This window comes from Lynx rufus, unplaced genomic scaffold (assembly GCF_022079265.1).
Source record: "Lynx rufus isolate CCGP_SWC_20201006 ecotype Redwood Valley unplaced genomic scaffold, mLynRuf1.p SCAF_10, whole genome shotgun sequence".
In the NCBI taxonomy this organism is placed as follows: domain Eukaryota; kingdom Metazoa; phylum Chordata; class Mammalia; order Carnivora; family Felidae; genus Lynx; species Lynx rufus.
In genome coordinates this window covers 14,533,173-14,547,954 of record NW_025814824.1, presented here as the reverse complement: position 1 = coordinate 14,547,954, position 14,782 = coordinate 14,533,173, and positions in this window count along the sequence as shown.

Below are 14,782 nucleotides of genomic sequence, written 5' to 3'. Positions count from 1 at the left end.
AATATACATATTTATAAAAAATACAATAAAAAATGGTAGTTGATCCTTGCTTACATAATATGTGCCTGCTCTCTCCCCTCCCTGTCACTAAAAATGTGTTCAAACGTGCAAATTAGAATACCATGCGAATAACCATGATTTAGATTTTCTGTTGTGTGGCACTGCATCTGCTTTTTCATAGAACCACTAGGAGTGATAGTACTTTAAAAAAAAAGGCATTTCTTTGAAGAAAACTTAACTAACCCTGGTATTCTGGTTCCACATCCACTCTTAGGAGAAAAGTACTTCCTTTCTAGGGTGACATTTCTAAAGGTACCCTTCCCCTAGACATACCCCATGTGCTTAAAAATATCACCCACGTACTAAAAATATCTGGCCTCTAATGTCTTTCACTAATGATCGCCATTGTAAAAACAATTCTACTGTAAAAATTATAATACTTAAATACAGATAGTTAATCTGCCATTCCGCCCATTAGCCTTTACCATCTGTGTTATATTTAAAGCTCTGCTAAAATTACATATGTGTAAACAAGTTTCATCTTTAGCTGTTCTGCGGCTTATTTATTTGGTTGGCATGAAAATTAGACTGGTTTGAATATCTGGAGTGGCGTACCAGCTTTTGTCAGAGGCTGGATTATATTGGATGACAAAAATAATGTGAGACTTCAGAGATTTGATAAATAATAATACCTCTAAGAAAAAGTGCAAATGGTAGGCATCAAAATAGACATTTATATTCAGGCACGGCCCTTTAGTATTCAAGTGATGGGCATGTTTATTTGGGTCTGATTAAAAGAAAGAGATTTTTAAAATAGATTAAATAAAAAATAGTTAAATAAAAAATAGTTTTTACTTGGTTAATTGTGACCAAGAATTTTCTAAACTAGAAGGGCCGTAGTCAGCTGTCCCAGCTAACCTTTGATCATATCTTCCCAAGGATGTACAGTCCTCACACAGAAAGCCAAATTGAATTGAACACAGTACTGAACGGCATTTCAAACTGTATAGTAAATTTACTTGGTCAGCGGTATGCATTTGTGGAGCTAAGGACTAAGGGCTGATTTTCAAAATGAGCTGGCTGTATAGTGTGCAGTAGAAACCAATTTAAACAGGCCTGTTAAAGTTGATACAAGAGGGTTCTGATGGTTTACGTCTGTGAAGTTCCCCAGCTGCCCCTGTGGCCTGGGCGTGCTGTGCGTGGGCCCCAAAGTGAGGCAGATGCAGTTCTGGTTTTCAAGGAGATCATGAACTAGTACAATGATCTGAATTGCTTAAGTGGCCGCGTGGATTTTAAAACTGAGAAAGTAAATTTCTTTTGCTCTTTGGAAGGATGGGTGGTCAGGATTAGTGTTGGACATGGCCATGCATAGATCATTACTGGAAGTCTCTTCTCTCCAGAACAATACACCTTACAAAATTTGTCACCGTGGCAGGGGAGGAGCGCGGTTTTCATTTCAGGGTGACACGGCAATGGAGTAGATCTTAGATGCTAGCTTTGAAGTCGGTTTGAGTTTATGACTCAAATACTGTGTGACTTTGAAAAGGTTACTTAATCTAGGGTACCCGAGTGCCTTTACCTGCACAAACTTTTAAGGATTAAAATGATGTGACATGTAACACCCCCAGTGTCAAGCACATTGTGAGTACTTAATATAGGCTAGGCGTTTTAACATTCCTAACAGCAAATAACCTCTGCCAAAGACTATGTTCACGCATGTTTAAAAGGCCAGATTCTGGTCTGTACAGTGTAACGGCCATTTTGCAATCAACGAAAATTAATTTGGTGGAGCGGAACCAAAATTGTGAGGGTGGAGAGAAAGAAAACCATCTCTACGCTGCTATTTCCAAGGCTAAAATAGTAGAGAAGTTGCCACTTTTCCTCTGAGTCAAATCAGTGCAACAGCACTTTATTACTGGCGCACACTTTCTCTCTGAACCTGTATCTCAGTCTGCTGTTGCTCCGCGATGTCTTGGGATCCATCTTTGAATCTCTCCCAACGCTTACATTGTGGTCCTTACCAGTCCGTTGATCCAGATACTGAAAATGGATAATATTTGCTTAATTCATGCCTTAGAGTGGCAAGGTGGCCTCAGTCTTTTAGCAGAATCATTCCCAAAACTGTGGATCACCAAAATCAACTGGAGAGTTAAACACACACACACACACACACACACACACGTCTTATTTCATTTCCCCTAAATCAGAATGTCTGGGAGAATGTGTATTTTTGACAGCTCTCCCATAGGCAGTTTTATTAACCAGGTTTGGAAAACACTGTTCAGAGTATACATGTCCCCTCCCACAAATTAGGCCCATACAGTATACAGGCGAGCTTGGACAGTCCATTGCCTCACTTGAATTATGGTGAATGTAACTTTCTGTGTCTATGTATTATTCCTATTCCAAAGTGCTGGGATGCATTGCCTCTTGTTAGAACTCTTGCATTTATTGTTTTCTATCCATGGTTTCTAATACCACGTCAGAGTATTTGCAGAATGCTAACACAAGAGCAAACCCATTTTGGGCATCTGGGTGGCTCATCCAACTTTGGCTCAGGTCGCGATCCCGCTGGTCCTGAGTTCAAGCCCCACATTGGGCTCGCTGCTGTCAGAGCAGGACCCACTTCAGATCCTGTGTCCTTCTCTCTCTGCCCCTCCCCTACTTGTGCTCTCTCAAAAAAATAAAAAGATAAATAAATAAATAAAGTAAATAAATATATAAATAAATAAACAATATATTTTGGTTGTATTCTAATGGTTTCCCAATATACAGCTCAGACATTTCACCTGGAAGATCCTTCCCAAAACTAACCACTTACATTGTTCTTCGGAACTCAGTAAAACTCCACCAAAAAAACCCAAAACAATAGAGACTCTTCCCTTAAGCTTTAGACCCTATTACGGATCTCATTTTCAAATTCGTTCATGGCACTTGCTTGCTTTTCTGCAACGTCTCTGACTGGGTGCTCTACCCATTTTTCTTCCTTGTGCGTTGATACCCTTTTCTTTACCAGCCTTGAACAAAAGCTAGTTAAAGCTGCAGCCACACTTCCCCAGCTCTGGAGAAGGGGTAAGGAAAAGCAATGGGAAGAAAGGATCTTTTGTTCCTCTTCAGTGTGTGCGTCATCTAGAAAAGGTGAGCAAGAATCCAGGACCAGGAATCAGACAGCTCCTAGCATACCCTTTCTGGCACAACTTCAGAATCTTGTTCAAAAGCATTTTCAGGGGTGCCTGGGTGGCCCAGTTGGTTAAGCATTTGACTCTTGGTTTTAGCTCAGGTCATGATCTCGTGGTAGGTGGGATCGAGCCCTGAACTGGGCTCTGTGAGCTGACAGCCTGCTTGGGCTTCTCTCTCTCTGCCTCTCTCTCTGCCCCTCCCCCACTCATGCTGGCTCACTTGCTCTCTCTCTCTCTCTCTCTCTCAAAATAAACTTGAAAAAAAAGCATTTTTCAAAACAATAGGCACCCATTTATTTAAAAGTAAGCATAGGGGCGCCTGGGTGGCTCAGTCGGTTGAGTGTCTGACTTCGGCTCAGGTCATGATCTCACAATTTGTGAGTTCGAGCCCCGCGTCAGGCTCTGTGATGACAGCTCAGAGCCTGGAGCTTGCTTCGGATTCTGTGTCTCCCTCTCTCTCTGCCCCTCCCCTGCTCACACACTGTCTCTCTCTCTCAAAAATAAATAAAGCTTTACAAAAAAATTTTTTAAAGTAAAAGTAAGCATATAATCAAAGATATGAATATGTAGTTACCCTCGAGTCTTGGTTTCATCTCTGCAAATGCAACCCAGGGTCACGTGAATGTATGCTGCAGAATGCAGACTTGTTGGAATGGCTTTTTGTTCCCAAACAGATTGGGCAGAGTCATTCAGAGAAGTGTGCCCCATGGTCTTTCCAGGAACAGAAGAAAGGCACCAGGGCCCAAGTGAGACAGGTGACCTTCGCTGAAAAGTTTGGGCATCCTTAAGTGTGTCTCAAAGAGAATGTAGCAGAAAAAATGGAGGATGTTGAAATTGGGTGGACCTGGGCTCAATTCTTTGCTTCAGTTCTTACTAGCAATGTGGTTTGAGGCAAGTTAGTTAGCCCCTCTGTTTCCTTAAGTGGACCTAACAAGACAACTTTACAGGATTCTTGTCCCAATTAAATGAAACCTCCAAAGAGCTGAGCACAGCATTTAACACCGTGTTGGTACTGATGTTTAAAAATATTTGCACACTCTTCATCATCTCACCTCGCTCCTCCACCCCACTACCCGCCCCCCCCCCCCAACACACACACACTGCTACACACATACTGGCCAAGTTAAGGAAGATCTGAGCTGGAAAGAAGTGGAGGAGACATCGATGCTGAGCTGTCACTAATCATTGCATAAACAGGATGGATGTTCATCCCCCTCCCGTGGAAGGGAAAGGGCTATAACCATTAGATGAACTCTAGTAGTGAAGACCCTCAGATTAATATTTATCTGAGCCAGATTTGCTGGGTTGCAAGAACAGGTCATCAGCTATAGCCCCCGAAGGGTGGAATAAGGGGTCTAGGGGAGATGCTGATCTCCATAGGTGTTTAGAAGGATCCACGAGGTCCCTGCTGTGGAGAGCAACAGACCTCAGGAAGTGATTCGCAAAGTGGCAAGTGCAGGATTAGGCTGAATGACCACACACAAAGCAGTCAAGTTCTCCTCGAGATGAGAAATGTAATGATTTGGGGGACCTTCTGAGGGAGGCAGGGAGGAGCTAACATGGCCGCCTTCAGATAGTAGCCTATTGACTTAGCCACAATTTTCTCTTCTTGGTGCCTTTTGACCCAAGTATTTGCTATGTGCTGGGCCATCCTGTAATTTGGCCACAGCACCTTCATCGTGACCTACACTTGAACTTCAGTGTAACTTGTTGTAAATTATCTGTGGGCGACTCCCCACACTCCCGGGAATGCAATTGAACTGGATTTGACTTTATGTGCCAAACCAGGGCCAACTTGTGAAAAAATTCCTCTCCTTTTCCTCTCTCAGGGAAATGCATCACACTACATAAATATTTGAACATGGTAAATTTAATGTGGCATTTTCCACCGGTACTACAAAACTCGAGAGAATGAGATTCACTGGGTTCATCCATTATGAGACTCCTATGATTTGAAATCAACAGTTAGTCATCTACTTAACAAAGCTGAATCAATAATGAAACCTTAAAATGCCATGAGTTACACAGTCATGGCGTCAGGGCCCCATTATCATATCAGTGTGGTTCTTCTATAATGACCTGACAGTGATCTGGTCTCCCATTTAGGAGATGTAACCAAAAGGACAATTCCAAAAACAGACAATTATCAGTATTATGTATCTGACGGTATTTTCCAGCATATACACACAGGTCTTTGCTGACACTCGCTATTCCTCAGGAAATGGTTTCTAGTTAGTGGCATTTCAAGTTGGACATCCCAGGTCCAACACAAAATAACCCTTTTATTTCACATCAAAACCCAACTACCCTCATGCACAGCTGGGTTTGATCTGCCCTTGTTTTCTGATATGAAATGATTTCCAAGAATTATGGGGTCTTGTACACTTTTTAGCCTGTAGCAATGTTGTCTTATCAAATACTAAAACATCAGTGATCTTTTCCTTAAGACGTTGGGAAAGACAAATGGGATGTTTCCTGTACCATAACGTTATGTAACATCGGTAGTCTCTTAATGTCTCGAAAGATCACTGTTCAGCCCAAGTATTGGTTGAAATGAACTGGATATTCTGATTATTGAAGGAAGAAAAAGAAGTGGTAACACAAAACATAATTTTTGACATTATGTTTGTTCTCTTTTGGAGGTGGGGAGTCAAAGCGGACAAGAATGCCCCCCATTCAAATTCAAATCTATCAATTTACATGTCTTTCACTTCTAATAGTTTGCAAGCATTTTGTGCCCATCTTTGCATCATTCATGTCTAGCTGTGCCTTGCACACAGTAGGAGCCTAAAGACGGTATCTGTCTCTTAAAGTCTAGATTCTTTGTAAGTCAAGGGTCCAAGTTTCCTAGGACTACTGTAACGGATTACCACAAATTCGGTGCCTTAAAACAATAGAAATTTATTCTCCCATAGTTCTTGAGCGATCTGAAATCAAGGTGTCAGCAGAATTGATTCCTTCTGGAGGCTCTGAGGGGGAATCCACTCCATGCCTCTCTTCTCTAGCTTCTGGTAGTTGCCAAAAATCCTTGACATTCCTTGGCTTGTAGTTGCATCGCTCCAGACTCTGCCTCAGACTTCATGTGACCTTTTTCCCTCTATGTGTACATGTGGCTCTATATCCAAATTTCCCTCTCCTTTCCCTTCTAAAGATGACAGTCATTGGATTTAGAGCCCATCCTAATCCAGTATGACCTCATTTTATTCTTTTATCTTTTTTTAAAGTTTATTTATTTATTTTAAGAGAGAGAGAGAGAGAGGTGCAGAGAGAGAGAGAGAGAGAGAGAGAGAGAGAATCCCAAGTAGGCTCCATACCATCAGCACCAAGCCCAACTTGGGGTTCGATTCCATGAACTGTGAGATCATGACCTGAGCCAAAATTCAGAGTAAGGCACTTAGCAGACTGAGCCACCCAGGCACCTCCAAAATGACCTCATTTTAATTGATTACATCTGCAAAGACTATTTCTAAATAAGATCACATTCATAGGCACGAGGGATTAGGACTTGAATGCATCTTTTTGGAAGACATAATTCAACTCACTACATAAAGGATATAATAAAGACTAAAATATGTGTCCAAGGAGTCTTGCTTTAACTATTATAATTTGAAGTAGAAAAAAAAACCAATTATGTTGATTATGATCCAGATATGTTTTTACATGAATAGTTACCAAGATTTTATTAACAGCCTTTCCACAGATAAAAATTAGGTCAGTGTGTGCTGTTTCCTCGATATAATGGATTCAGTAAAGAAACAAATAGCTCTCTCTGAGAAGTGTACCGCAATGATTCTAAAAACACGTACTTTCTTATGATTGCGAGAAATGTTGACATTTATGTTCAACGTTGTTATGTGTTTCGAAAAATTCAGAGGAAAATGAGCTTCGGTCGTGTGGCAGAAACAATGCTGAGTACTCACGCATCACCCCACCACCACCCCACCCAGATCCCCCTGCCCGGCACATGGGAAGACACTATTCCCAAGTTTCCTTGCAGTGAGCCACCTGCCAGAGTCTGACCAATGAACCATGGGTGGAACCGATGTAAACCACGTCTAAGTTTGGCCCGTGGAAACACTCTGCTTGAGTCTCCTTCCACCGCTGTTCCCGCTAGGGTGACTTGGGGACCACATTTTCCGGTGGCACAACGACCAGATGGGGAAGGGTACCTGGCCATACTGCAGTGTGCCATGGGCAAAGGATGAAGTTGAGCTGCGTACTGCCTCACGGCCCAGCTCCCTGATGCAGGCTGTGCATCATGCAAGTCCATAGCATCATCCAACTACGAGTAAGCGGCGTTGTGTGCGTTGAAAGCCCCTGGAATACAAACACTGACTGTGAAGTATTGCTTTTTGTATCTGCACCATGTTTCCCAGCACCTGATTCATTGTGATGGTTTTCTTTATTTTTTTTTAAAGTTTATTTATTTATTTTGAAAGAGAGAGAGCACATGCGTGCGTTCAGGAGGAGGAGAGAGAGAGAGAGAGAGAGAGAGAGTCTCAAGCAGGCTCCGAGCTGTCAGCTTGGAGCCCAACACAGGGCCTGAACTCACCAACCAGGAGATCGTGACCTAAACCAAAACCAAGAGTCGGATGTTTAACCGACTAAGCCACCCGGGCTCCCCATGATGGTTTTTTTCCATCAAGAACTGATCTCCTTCAAAAAGCAGTATTCGTATTTTTTTTTTTCAGCCTTCATACTACTTGTGATGAAAACTCATGATTTCACATCTTAGTTTTTTTAACTAAATAAAAGAAAGAGGAAAATAAGCAACAACAAAACGAATACAGTGGGTACCTGCCATGTGTCACTCTGTCTATAAACAGGTAGAACAGATAGAACACAACGACTTTAGAGGAGAAGGTAATGACTGTATAGTCCCGATTTGGGCAAAGAGCAACTAAAGTCAGCAAGCCACAAATCAGTTATTGCTTTTTTTATTCACGAAAAGTTCATCAATATACCGAAAAAAATCATCTACGGGCGCCTGGGTGTCTCAGGGGGTTAAGCATCTGACATTGGCTCAGATCATGACCTCATAGTTCGTAAGTTCGAGGCCTGAATCAAGTGAGCCCTGCTTCTCTCTTCTCTCTCTCTCTCTGCCCCTCCCTCACTTGCGCCCTCTCTTTTTCTCTCTCAAAAAAACCCATCTACTAGAAACCTCATCAATTCAAAAACTATTCTTTAAGGAAGGGAAAGGCTTTCATTTGCGCCGCTCTGACCTGACTGACAGCAGCAGCTGTTGTCTAAGCAGCCAGACCGAGAATGAAGCAGACGGGTTTACAAGTTACCATCTTCAAAAACACCAAATCCAGTGGTGATGGTTGGAGCAGCTGGGGGAGGAGGTTAGGCGGGCTGTGCAGAGGGGGGATTTTAACCAACATGACTAGAGAAGTAAAAAGAACAATCATAACTGACAGATCCGAACAGCCTGCTCAGATAAGCTCAAAATGAGTCAGACCTTCAGCCTGATGACAACTTTGACAAGAATTTTGGAAGTGACAACGAACGGAAAGCTTTAAGCCTCTAGATGAACACAACTGTTGATGGGGGCCCCTGAGGGGCTGATGCATTTAGCAAATGATTGTTTTATGCACATTTTAACTTTCAAATGCTTCAGTAAATTGACGACAAAAATAAAACTTGGGGGGCTCAGTTGGTTGGGCCTCTGACTCTTGGTTTCCGCTCAGGTCACGATCTCATGGTTCGTGGGTTTGAGCCCCACATTGGTCTCCACACTGAGTGTGGAGCCTGCTTGGGATTTTCTCTCTCCCTCTCTCTCTCTCTCTCTCTGCCCCTCCCCAGCTCACGTGTGCACTCCTTCCCTCTCTCTCTCTCTAAGTAAATAAACAAACATTAAAAACAAATAAATAACACTTCATGTTCAAATTCATGAAGAGGGGGACGCTTCTTTAGAGTTTGGTAAATCCCTCCAAGTGATAAGTCCAGAGTTGGTGCAGGTGAGCACAGTTTCTTTGCTTAGCACGACAATAGTGTGGCAAAGGTTTTAAACACTGCTGCAAACAAATTTTGCAAATTCCTTTGGAAAGATAGAAAGGAATTCCAATGATGATTAAGACTCATTCTTACCCAGCTCCCCCCACAACATCTTATGCTTTTCAATCTAGTAAACTCATGTGTTGCTATTAAGTCAACTTCTTTCAAAATATTCTGTAATTTAGACTGGCCTTTTTTTCTGTTTAAACAAGTCGATGAGGTTTTAATAATTTCAGTGTTAATAATATTTCACTAAATGTGTAAACTGGAAAACAACGAAAGTACCTGTCCCTAGCGTTCAAAAACACTATTACCAGCATTGGGAAATTTCAGACGGTAACTGGGGGTAGAGATGAGAATAATGTGGACCACTAGAGTGGGGGTGGCATCTAAAGGTTTATGTACCATGTTGGTCTACCTTCTAGAAATAAGAGAGGAGGGTTTCCTTAAAAGGAAAGAAAGCTTTCAGTCAGTAATCAAGATATATTTTAGTTAGAAATCTAAAATTTGGGGCATGTGGGTGGCTCAGTCGGTTGAGTGACGGACTCTTGATTTCGGCTCAGGTCATGATCCCAGGTTCGTGGGATCGAGCCCTACATCAGGGCTGGAGATTCTCTCTCTCTCCCTCCCTCTCTCTCTCTCTCCCTCTGCCCCTCTCCTTCTCTCATGTGCGTGCTCTCTCTCTAAAATGAGAAAGAATCTAAAATCTTACTTCATTTTTAGTTAAGAATTTCAACCCTCTTTCTCCACCACTTGTAATCGTATGAACGAAGGATGGAGAATTCTTACTTTCCCCTCTTCATGATGATTAGAAAATAAATGCCCCCCACCCCAGACCAGTGTTAAAGAAAGTATTCACAACACTTGTTAAAGAATAGAGAGGCAGACTTTATTCAGAGCCATCCTGAGTGTAAGGACCACTGTAATGGGCTCAACCCACAATGCAAGGAAAAGAGGGAATTTATAGCCAAGAAACAGGGCAGGGGTCAGCGGGTGGACGATTACTCAGAGGAAAGGTCACTAAGAGTGGTCAGGGAGGATTCTGGCTAAACCGACCTGACAAGAGTCTTGAAGGAAGGCAGGTCTGGGTGACCAAATGACACCTGCGGGGAAGTGACCAGGTATCAAGGGGGATCAGACGTTGAGAGTGGGGGATTCTGTCTAGACCAACTTGGCAGGATTTCCCGCTAAAATTGGAGATGGAGAGACAAACACTTTTGGAAGCCCAAAAGTCAAGGCCTATTTGAGAAGAGAGGTGGGAGGAGCCTAAGTTTTGGTCAAGGAGAGAATCTTCGTCACCAGACGGAAGTGAACTGGGCATCTGTTGTGAAGTTGTTCTGTGACTGCAGACAAGTCGCAGTACGTCTGGCATCTTCCGTTTTCCTCGCTTGTAAAAGGAGGGGCCTGCTTGAGACAGCATTCAGGTCCTTTCCAGCCTTCACATTTTGGGATTCCAGAAGGGGAGGAGGACTCTTATTCAGAGCCTCATTTCATCTTAGATAGGAGGACAGAGTCAGAATTCGAAGCCAGAGGCTCAGCCACCACATCTCTTCAGTGAAGTCTCCTCATTTCGTCTGAATATTTGCTGGTCTCCCAAAGTGTCACCACGAGGGGACTTCTATAGCCTCTCCACCGAGTCTTTCATTTCCCTTCAAGCCTAACCGTGGGCCAGTTCTGATTCAAGTATGTAATCTGACGATGTCTCTACTTTTGTTTCTGGAACCAGTCAGTAGACTGTGAGGGAGGAGGGGGAGGAGGTGAGGGAGTGATAAATCCGTGTGAGTGGAATTAACAGTTTCATCGGCCTCGTGAGCCGTCTATGAGCTGAAAAGCCAAAAATCCCTACAATCTTCATTTCTCGATTGCAATTCTGTGGAGGAGACCCTGGATTCACGGAGGCTAGAGCAATATGCCCATGAAACAGACTTCCGGTAAGTGATGATGCCGGGAACCACGTTTTGAATACTGTCTCTTCTCGAAGGCCGTGACTCCCTCATACGGTTTGTTTCGCGGACGCATGTCCTCTCTCCTCCCACAGAGCTGACCCCTCAAATGTGAGAGGCCTCCTGCGATTGGCTTTCTCAAGCACACCACTTGGCTGGTCCCCATTCCTCTGAAGAGGGCCGCGTGCACACGTCTGCATGGACGCGGGATGCGGCCTCCACAGAAGACGGAATCCATCGCTCTCCTTCCCGGGCAGCAGCTTCTCGGGCCTTCAGCCTCAACGGTCTCTGTTTGAGGGCTTGGAGTTCCCTCTTCATGTGCGCATCGATCCCCCTGGCTGAGCACACTCCCTTTCCAAATGGCTCCAACCCTCGATCACTAATCTTCCTATCAGTGATCAGCGAGTGTCTATTCGATGTTTCGATCTTGAAATTCTTCTGATGAAGACAAATGAGAAAGAAGCTTGTCGTGCAATGGCTCCTGGTGCATTTAAGTCTCTTGATTTCCTTTGCTTCCACTCTGCACTGAGGCCTGGATATAGAGTGGAGACTGGGTTTCAGTGACAGATGGCAGGGGGATAATCTTTCATTTTGTCATAAAGTTAACCCTCAGAGGGACTGGAAAAAGACCTTTTGCTTGGAAAATCGATGGTTTCATATTTCCTTGCTTTTAACCAGGAAAAAGCAGCTCCTTTCTGATGCTTGAGAGAGAGAGAGAACGTGTCTTTCCTTTTCAACTACCCACCTTGCAAAATGCTAAGATCCTCTCTCCATTTCGCTTTATTTATGCTTTTGTGAGTGCCTTGCCTGCTTTGAGCAATGCTGATTTGACTGTGCTTGAGCCCTAGTGATAAATAAGAAAACAGGGCTGTTAAAGATATTCCAATAAACAAACTCAAGAGGAGCTGTCTTCCAGTGTTATTTGTTGATATTTTCACAGAGGACAGAAGACTAAAAGAAATACATTACCGAGATTAATTTTTGTTAAGTTGATAAACAGGGACTATATGTGACTAAAAACATGTCTTTTAAATCTTACACCGGCTAGGGAAGCACAGGTTTATACCCAGATGCATTCGTTTTATCCTGTGAACAATTCAGCCAGAGGGAGGTTTTGATTTAATGAGTGAAGAGCGTTTGTACTGTGGGAGCGAAGCAAAGACAGTATCATTGAGACCGATAGCTTCCAACCCTAATCAATAAATGATAAGAGAGGCAAAAGACAAGTTATCAATAAGGCCTGGGAGTTTTATGATCATTTAAGAACGTGAGAGTTAAGAGGCACCTGGGTGGCTCAGTTGGTTAAGTGTCCAAATCTTGATTTCTGCTCAGGTCATGATCTCCCAGTTCATGAGATCAAGCCCCAATCCCTGCACTGTCAGCTCAGAGCCTGCCTGGGATTCTCACTCTCTCTTTCTGCCTCTCCCTTGCTCTCTCTAGCGCATGTGCCCAAGCTCTCTCTCTTTCTCTCTCAAAATAACTAAACATTAAAAAAAAAAGAAAGAAAATGAGAGTTAAGAGGGTTTCAAGTATGACAGGAGGCAGATGTATCGCTCAGAGTGAAGGGAATGTTGAAGGAAGAAAAACCTGTACCTGGGCTGGTGTCTGGACTAAACCACAACACTCTCAGGTATAAGTGCTCACGCTTGGGTTTGGGGGAAAGTCCTAAAAGGGCACAAGACCACATAAAGGAGAATGATCCTTAACGTGGCTTTGAGTAATAGTGATGCCCATCACTCCGTCATGTGGCTTTGAGTCACGATAATGCCGGAGAACGTATATATACATAGCAGTATCAGAGAACCTGGATTCGCTAGAATCCTGAAAAAGGGCAGGCCTTGGCTGCATATGTTAACCATCTCTCGCGCGAATTGCTCTCCTACGTTGAATGTGTGACCCTAGAGACCTTGAGGAACAACAATAAACCTTTTGTAAGGAATGGCGTGTGGAGAAGCTGGAAGGAGAGGAGACCCATGTTGAAACCTCAGCCATCACTTATCTGAGGAAGGACTTGCTTCTTCTGCTCCAAAGGAAGAGGCTCTTTTCCAGGCCTGGGGGATATTGCAATCATTGTGGGTTTTTGTTTGTTTGGATTTGGGGTTTTGGCTTTTTATTTGAGAGAGAAAGAGAGAGAGAGCACGTACTCACGAGCCGGGGAGAGGGGCAGAGGGAAAGAGAGAATGTTAAGCATGCTCCACACTCAGCGCAGAGCCCCCCTCGGGGCTTGATCTCCCCACCAGGACATCATGACCTGAGCTAAAATCACGAGTTGGCCACTCAACGGACTGAGCCACCCAGGTGCCCCTGCAGTCGTTGCGAAAGAGGACAGGCAATTGAGGCAGCCACGAATAACAAAAAAGGACTTGTGGGGGAAATGGAGGAGCCCTAAAACTATAGCATGAGAATTTCTTCACCAGACTGAGCATCACATCCCTGAAGGTTTTCTTGAATGCTTTCTTTTTCCGGGTCATGACCCTAGACTGGGGACACCCGACCGACCTCCCACCTAAGTTTTCATTACATAGCTTCCCGTTAAGAAAGGACCTTGTCCTTGAAACTCAAGAAGATTGTTTCTACCTCTAGGCAGAAATGCAATAAGGGACGACATGACAAATGAATTCTCTATACTCATCCACAAATCTTTCAAATTTTTGTAAATGAATTTTCACAGAGAAACTTAAAATAGTGCTTGGGCTTTATAATATCATGGATATATGGGGCGCCTGAGTGGCTCAGTCGGTTAAAGCATCCAACTTCGGCTCAGGTCATGATCTCACCGTTTGTGGGTTCAAGCCCCGCATCAGGCTCTGTGCTGACAGCTCAGAGCCTGGAGCCTGCTTCGGATTCTGTGTCTCCCTCTCTTTCTGCTCCTCCCCTACTCATGCTCTGACTCTTTCTCTTTCTCTCAAAAATAAATAAAACATTAAAAATATATATAATATCACGGATCTATTTTGTTATGGGTGAAATTATCTTTTGAGTGCTATCACAGGGACCTGGCTACCATGTCCCGCAATTTCTGCACCCAAGGTAAACAAACAAACAAAAACCCTCCAAATAACTAATTCACACATGTTGGAACCCACCAAAGTGGGAACTATCTGTTCTCAGATTTAACAACCTCTAGGTCCTGGTGACAAAAGTGACACAAACAGCAATGCAGACTAACTCAGGAGTGGCATGTGACACGTTCTCATTTCCCCAAAGCTACATTAACTAAATCAATGACCTTGAAGACACCACAGTCAGTAGGGTAGGTGAGGTTGGAATCAGGTTCCAGGGGGCTAAGAATGAAGAAGGCGCGAAGGGAAATTTCGCAGGAAGCGGAAAACGACAAGGCAGATGGAGGTAATGTTCTTTAGGACGGGGCAGAATTCAACAGACTAAGGAAACACCGTTACTGTGGTATTGAACGTTGGTCAGAAGGACTAAGGCATGCAGTCCTACCATTATCTCAAGAATGCATACACTTGGACTTGTGAGCAATAAAAATCTAACCTCTGAATTTACAGTTCTGCAATGAATCCACAGGGCCAGCCTAGCAGTTAATGAACTCACACTGGGTCTCACTCCATCAACAAATCATACCAACTATAAAGAGGGTATAATACTATATTCCATAACAATTACCACAAGAAATACACATGTGTAGGGATTCGTACA